We start from the raw sequence: 8,250 nt of genomic DNA on the forward strand, positions 1-8,250 counted from the left end.
CTTAGAGCTGTCGATGAAAGGACAACAACTAACAACAACATTTTGAGGTGTACTAAGTCCTTGTAGAAAATGTTCTATGGTCAGAAAATATGCCTATAAATAAATGTTCCTGTAAGCAAACCATTTCTGAGTACATTATCTCATGAATTTGTGCCAGCAAATGTGTGTTAAAAGACATCATCTAAAAAGACGTAAATTTTAAACGTGAGCATGTAAAATGAAAGTGTTTGTGCCAGGGACCTATGTAACCTCATGACACAACAGCCAGTAGTAGAGGTAGGGAAAGACTGGATCCCTTGACCTCTGTAGATAAGCTACAACCACTGTCATCACCTTGTTAAACACCCGAGGGGCACTGGTAAGACCGAAGTGAGGCACAGCAAACTGAAAGTGCTCTTGGCCTACCGTGAACCACAGGTAATGTCTGTGGGCAAGCAGGACTGGGATATGGAAAAATGCATTCTGCAAGTCCAACTTTACCATCCAGTCTCCTGGGTCCAGGTCAGACAGGACTTGGGGGAGCAGGAGCATTTTGAATTTCTCCTTTTTCAGGAAGAGATTGAAAAGGTGGAGGTCTAAGATAGGACAAAGGCCTATGTTCTTTTTGGGCACCAGAAAGTAGCAGAAATAGCAACCACAACCTACTGCTTATGCTGGCACCCTCTCGATGGCTCCATTGACTAAGAGAGCCACCACTTCCTCACGGTGCAAGGGGAGGTGGTACTCTGTCAGCCGGTCAGGTCATAAGTGGGTGGCATGGGGGGAGGGGAGTCACAAAGGGGAGGGAGTAGCTCCTTTGTACAATTTGTAAAACCCAACAGTCTAATGCTACTCGCCCCCAGTGGTGCAGGTCATGGAGTATCCTGTTCCCCACTGGATGCCCTTGATTGTAGAAGGGCAACTAAAGGGATTTGGAGGCTGCAGGTGTCGGGAGGGGTTGGTGAACTCGCCCGACCTCTGGCCATCTATCTCACGTGGCCTATGGGACTTGTGTCCTCGGCCACAAAAGGCTAGGAAGCCTGTTGGCTGTGGTGGCTGGGAGGGTTTAGATGTGGTTGGAGCCAGGCAGACTGGGGTTGGCGAAAGGCCATGGAGAAAGTCAAGGACCTTGCCACAGCTCTGCTATCCTTAAAGCGCTCCAGCGCTGAGTCCGCCTTCTCTCCAGAAAGACGAGAACCATCAAAGGGCATGTCCTTAAGCGAGGGTTGGACATCCCCTGACAAACCAGTAGTACTCAGCCAGTCGTGGCACCAAAGGGGCCATTGACGTTGAAATCAATCTACCCAGCGAGCCTTTTGTGTCAAGTCCACATCATATAGTGAACTTTGAAGCATCTCTTACATCCGCAATAGCTTGGGAGAGAATGGCTTGAGACTCCTTCAAGACCATAAGCAGCACCTGCACAATCCCAGATAGTATGGGAGTATTGGTCCCAAAGGTATGTCATGTTCACCAACCGCAGTGTAAGGCTGATAGAAGAGAACGGTTTCTTCCCAAAAGTATCCAGCCTCTCGGATTCCCCATTTGGTGAAGAGGTAGGGAACATGCCAGAGTTTAAGCCAGTGTTCGGTGAGGTGTCTAACCCACTGGCATCCGTCAGTTCCTTATAACAATTGTCCTCAGTATCGTCTAGGGACGCTGGTATCCATAGCGGCCCCTATCATTTGTCTCCCTCTCCAGGTTTGTCAAATGAAAAAAAACACTGTCTCCAACCCAGATAGCGGGGTTCCGGTCTGTGCCGGAATTAGCGTCAGAAGACTCCCATCCGGCTCTGCGTCAGAGTCGGGAATGATGATGGGTATGGTGCAGATGTGGGCCTTTGTGGCACCGGGGGTGGTGACACTGAAGCAGGTGCTGAGGAAGATCTCGGTCTCACAGGCCGCTTTACACTGGATTCAACACAAGGATCTATGGAGCCAGACTGATGTAAAGGGCGATCCCACCAGCAAGGGTTCCATTGGGGGCCCCACCCAAGCCCATGGGGCCCAGAGGCACTCTGAAGGGGCCAGGACTCCCATATATGAAGTGCAAGACTTCATACAATTCTATCAGAGTGTACCTTAACTCAGGCTCCACCAAAGTGCGTGGCCAGGAGTTCTGACACTCCTGCACCATCTACAAAGACTTAGACAGGCACGGCACATTTAATATCTCTTCGACTTCTTGAATTTCTTTCGTGCGTAGGGACTTCCCTGATGACTTTAAATGAGACGATGACCTCCAGGTGTTTCTCCACGAGTGGTCCCAGGACCTTCCAAGCGACCTGGATCTTGAGCATTGTGTACTGTCTGACGTGGTAAGCAGCTTGAAGAAGACACTCCCTCAGTGCCTCCGGGTGCATGGCACGGCAATCCTTGCAGATCTTGGAGTTGTGGTCGCTCTCCAAGCACCACAGGCACACCAAGTGTGGTGCCTATATAGGCACCACGTAAATCATTTCTGGGGTGGATGTCGCACATTTGGAGCTTAACGATAGCACCTACTGGGGCGAAGGGGTATTGATCAAAAACATCCGGATCCAGTCTGACGCCTGGAGAACATTCGGAGGTAAGGAATCTGCAGCTAGAAATCTTTATCAGACAGCTGACGCATAATATGCAGAACTACGCGGAAAATGCTGCCAAAGGGGCAGGAAAGTGTAAGGCACGGAGGTGTTTAGAAGTGCTATGGGACACCGTCCAAATGTGCTGTGTGGGGAAATGTAAAAACCTTTCTTTAATGAGGGTAGAGTATAAGGTGGCTGTGTGCATTGGTTTAATTAAAGGTGACACCAGTCATTGACCATAAGCCTACTTAGTGTATTCTTCACAATCCTGTGCAAAAGCTGTAGAACACAACTGTGAGTGCAGCGTTGAGCTTCCCACAGTTTCACATTGCCTGGAAAGCTCCTGCCCACAGCACTCTTCAAGGTTTTGTACACAGCTCTAGGAATCTCTCTGTATACATTGTGAACACATCTGCATCCTGCTTCATAAAGCAGTAAGTAAGTAATAAATGTATTGTTTATGATTAATTAAAAACATTACAAAAATAGACTCTGATAAAACATTTTTGATTGATTACCCTTTTCAGTCAATGCTCTTATAAAATTCTTATCTATTATAAAAATGCAGATATGTTCGAGTATGGCAGAGCTCCCAGTGTGGCCCAGATTACATTTCAGAAAGGTTTAAGTTTTTGTTGTTTTTGGTTTCACACAGGATTACACCAGGCCTTGCTTAGATGCCACTAGTTTCCAGAACTTGACTAACTTCCCATTTAGCTGTGGGTCATTTGGGTTGAAGCAGGCAAGCACTGCTTGTCTCTGGGTCTATTTGCCTTGTTCATTAAAGTGTCTTTTTAGGAGGTCTGCCCTTTCCTCTTTTAGATTAATGTAGGAGCATATTAAATGTTTGATATCTTCGTTTCCATCTCCGCATAGCCCGCAAAATTTCCCGCAATTCTCTCTCAGCCATGGTGGAAGGTGTGGAATAGCAGGAAGGACTCCTAACCTGTATTTTAAAAAGGATTCTTTAGACTTCCTGGCGTATCCCAGATAGAAATATGCCTGTGGCGAAATAGTTTATAGCTGCTCAGAGTCATCCATGCATGGGTCCTAAGTGATACGGTGGCCTTATCCTCTATAAAGGAAAGTTTCTTGAAAACCTCATTTACAATAACTTTAAAGGGCGAGTGCGTTGTTGGAACTTCTCATAGTTTGGCTAAACCTGTAATGGCCAGTGATTCCTCCAAATAGGCTTTGGCTGGTAAGGTGGATGTATTGCTCAGTTCCTGCCAGAGCCGGTGGTTCAGTGTGTTCCTGGGTGAGTTCTCGATTTTATGCCAGCACTTAATGTAGCACTTAATGTATGAGCCTCACCTTCTGAGGAGTTGCTTCGTTAGTTCAAACTCAAGTCGGATCTCTGCAAGGTTCAGCATAACTCTGTATGCCTTTACCAAGGTGGTATCCAGTAGTGAGGCATCCCTTCCTCTCAGCACTTCGCTGCTATAGGTGATTGACAGGATTTTTACTTGCCCAACACGTAGCAGCGGTGAAAAAGTTGGTCCAGTCAATTTTGTTTTAAGCTGTCTTAGCGCTGTCACGATCATCCTCCCTTTCCTTTTTATGGCCTCAAGCTGTTTCACAAATTGGCCACCCGTGTCAATTTTAATACCTAGATATTTGTACTTGTTGGTATTCACAATCTGAGTTTTGCCCAAGAACCAAGCATGAGACCGTTTTTTCCCATTAATTGTCAGGGTGTTTGTTTTATTGATGTTGACTTAAAGACAATTTGCAGCTGCATAGTCAAGCAGTGCGTTAAGTAGCTGTTGCATTCCAACTTGAGTGTGGCTTGCTAAAACAACGTCATCCGCATATGGCTTTCTGGAGATGACTACTCCCCCTAATCTAGGGGCATGCTCATTGCAGTCACTTAGTGCCGAAGTCATATCTGCTGTATAAAGGTTAAAAAGAGTTGGTGCAAGCACACAACCCTGTTTAAGGCCTTTGGTTGTTAATATGCGCTTTGAAAGGTGGGAGCCGTTGCCTAGCTTATCCTGTAGCCATGTGTTGGAGTTTAATTGTATCAGAAGATTCAGAAGGGGCGAAGGAATCCCCCAGAGAGCCAATTTCCGCCACAGGTTAGCTCGGTCAATGTTGTCAAACACCGCCTTGCTCCATGAAGCATTCTGTACACATTGTGATCTGTACACAGGGCTGTTTAGTGCTCCGTATACTTTCTGAATATTCTGTGAACCCTGAACCCAGCTGAAATGTCATGTGAGAGTGAATCGCTGCTTTGCTTTCTGTATAGGAGGAACTGTTAAGAAGAGGAAAGGCCTACAAAAGCAGTACTGAGGTGGATTTCAAAAGTAGACTCTCCTCTTTCGATGGATGTGATGGACAGAAAGGACACAGGGAGAATAATGGTCTTTTCCACATGGAAAGGTGACAATTTTTAGGAAAAAGGATACATCCGTCCCAAGCACCAGTTTGAAAGGCCTACAGCTAACCAATGTAAAATGCTGCAGTGACGGCATTGAGAAGTCAGTCATGAGCCTCAGAGTATAAAGGAAGAATTTCAAAAGGAATACATATCAAGAATGTTTGAACCTTATTGAGGTCCCTCTGCAGCATAATGAAGAGGTTAGAGGAGAATAAGTTAAAGCCATGCTAGGAAACACATCACAGCAGTAGATTTGAATAGTGACAGCTGTTCAGGTAAACTAAGGAAGGCCGAAATTGTTGATAAGTAACTCTTAAGAGAGCCCACAGCAAACCCTTGCCAGGCCAAATTAAACATGAAAAAATGTGATACCATCTAGCCTGTAGAGGGTCAACCTGGTTTTCTTCGCACCCGGTGACAAATTTGGACTAGTAGCCGGAATTAATTAATTTGGTGGAAGGGATGTGAGCATACAAAATGAAATAAAGTTCCCCAGATGGTAGACAAAAGCGCTTAGTCATTTTATTTCCCCTCCATTTCCTTGCATGAGGGTGTAGCTTGTGGAATGTTCAGGTGTATCAAGGAAGCCAAGAGGAGAGCAGTTGGCAGGTTAAGCAGCTCGGAGTACCCGACCCTCCTGGCCCAAACCAAGGCCTCCAGAATCATTTGAGTGGACCCACCTAACTTTGTTCAGGGACTGTGAGATAAGCGGAATAGGCGGGAACATGGAGTGTTGGTTGAGTTCCACTGAATAGGGAACAGATCTTCTGGAGACCCTTGAGGAGGAAACTGCAGAGCACAAAATTATTTTTTTGAGATAACAAAAGGTCTACCTAGGGTACGCGCCGCTGAGCGAAGATACCTCAGGCATCCTCAGAGTGAAAATGCCACTCATGATTTGCATAGTGACACCTATTGAGTTTGACTACTAAGATGTTAAGAGATCTCACGTTGTTACTAACTGTTAACCCCGAGGAAGCACCCAACCATTTCAAGTCTTGAGTTAGTTAAATCTTACAGATCTTTTAGACTGGCTGAACTCCAAGGGAGTATAAAATCTGGCTGTTTAACTCGTGATTTTTTCAATTTTAAAGATCAGTATTTTTTTTTTAAACACATTTTTTATTGACAGATTGCACACATTTCGCAGTGCTCTGCATACCAGAGAAAACTGCAGGTCAAATATACAACATCAATTGGTTGGCAATCTACTTTTGTTTTGGATTATATGAAAGCATCAAACATAACAATTCTAGGCCCCCCCTAACCCTCCTTCACCCCAAACTCCCCCCTCCCAAGAACCCACCCACCCCAGTCGCACGATTCCATCACCTGTCTCATATACATTATACGCTCAACTGACAACATGTATGCACTCTCCATCCTGGCCCCTTCATGCCACCTCAGGATAGTTCTCCCGTTCCGCTGGGGGCTCGAGCCACAGGCCCTGAAATTCAGCCCAGCGTTTCCAAATTCTATAGTGCTTACGTGGGCATCCTCGGGCCACAAAGATCGGTTGCTCCATTCCCATACAAAAATCTAGCCCTTTCTTCCACGCAATCACTGAGGGGCCCGTGGATCCTTCCATGCTTTGGCCACGTCTCTCTTGGCCAGTGTAAGACCCAGCAACAATAAATGTTTCTTATAGATATTACCCCCCACCCCTTCCATCACATGTAGTAAACCCAGCTGCGGTGTACAGGGGAGTTCCCACCCCAGGACCTCGGACATACAATCCCACACCCCCTTCCAGAACCTATCCAGAGAGCTACAACTCCATACCGTGTGTAAAAATGTCCCCACTTCCTTGGCACATCGGAGACAGTCTGGGGTTGCAATCAGACCCGCCTGCCACAACCTCTCCCTGGTAAAGTACACCCTATGCAGGTACTCGAATTGGATGAGCCGCAGGCGCATCGCTATGGCAGCGCTTCTGGGGGCTGCCAACGCCTCCCTCCAATCTTCCTCCTCCAATTCTCCTACGTCCCTTTCCCAAGACTCCCGTAATTTCTGCAGCGATGAGGAACAGTGTGTAATTAAAGACTGGTATATGCAAGATATTTTTTTTGGTCTCCAGGTCTCCCATAAACACCTTCGCCTCAAGCGGGCTAAACTCAAGGAGAGAGTCGAGGCCCTCCAAACTCGGGCAAGGGCATGACGAAACTGGAGGTATCTAAAAAATTGTGATCGAGGCATGCCATATTCCCGGCTCAGATCTTGAAAAGACCTAAGTGTCACTCCTGACAGCATGTTTCCTAGCGTCGAGATTCCGATGTTATCCCATCCCCGGAAGCCCTGCAGTGTCACCAGTCCAGGCAAACATCCATTACGCCACAGGGGGGTTTCCCTAGTTAACGTGTTCCACCGTGTCTTCAAATCTGGAATATCACCTGAGTGGACGGTGGTAGCAGCTTCCTCACCTGCGCCGAGTATAAAATGGTGTGCAGAGTGTTGGACCCCATAAGGCAGCGCTCCAGGGCGTATGCCGGGTCCCCCCTGTCTCCATACCACCACTCATTTAAGACTAGAAGATGGGAGGCTTGGTAATATGAAGTTGAAGTTGGGGGGATTTATAGAGTGCGCGTTTACCAGAAAGGTTTAATGGCGCTGAACGGTTCGGCACAGAACAGGCAGCAGTTAGACCTCAACCGCTCTGATGAATAACCAGGTCTTCAAACCTTTACGGTACTTAGAATATGATTGAGAAAATCGAAGGTTGTCAGGGAGGGTATTCCAAAACCTAGGAGCCAAAAAGGAAAAACTCGATCCCCTATGTTTTTTCCTGACAAAACGTGGAACAACCGGAAGGTTCTTGGAGGAAGACCGTAAATTTCTAGAAGGAGTGTAGGTTAAGAGCCTGGATGCCAAATAATGGGGAGCTAAGCCCGCCAATGATTTAAAAATGAGACACCCGAGTTTAAATTGGCATCTATGGGCAACCGGCAACCAATGCAGTTGCCTCAAAAACGGAAGGGCTTGATGGAATCTGGACCGACTATAGATCAGCCTGGCAACCTGAATTTGAATAAGCTGTAGTCGGCGAAGTTCGTAAGCAGGGATGCCAATATATAGAGAATTGGCGTAGTCAACCCGAGAGATAACAAGGGCAAGAATGATAGATTTCAGAGCATCAATGGTAAAAAACCCTCCGGATGGTACGAAGACATAGGAAACGGGAAGAAACAATCATGCTAATCTGGGTGTGCATCGAAAGGTCGTCGCTAATTTTAATGCCCAAACTTTTCACAGATTTAGCCGCAGAAGGGACTGGTCCAAGAGTTGAAGGCCAGAAGTTAGAGCACCAGTGGTTGGGTGAGCCTCC

Source organism: Lissotriton vulgaris, chromosome 6, assembly GCF_964263255.1.
Source record: "Lissotriton vulgaris chromosome 6, aLisVul1.2, whole genome shotgun sequence".
Classification (NCBI taxonomy): Eukaryota; Metazoa; Chordata; class Amphibia; order Caudata; family Salamandridae; genus Lissotriton; species Lissotriton vulgaris.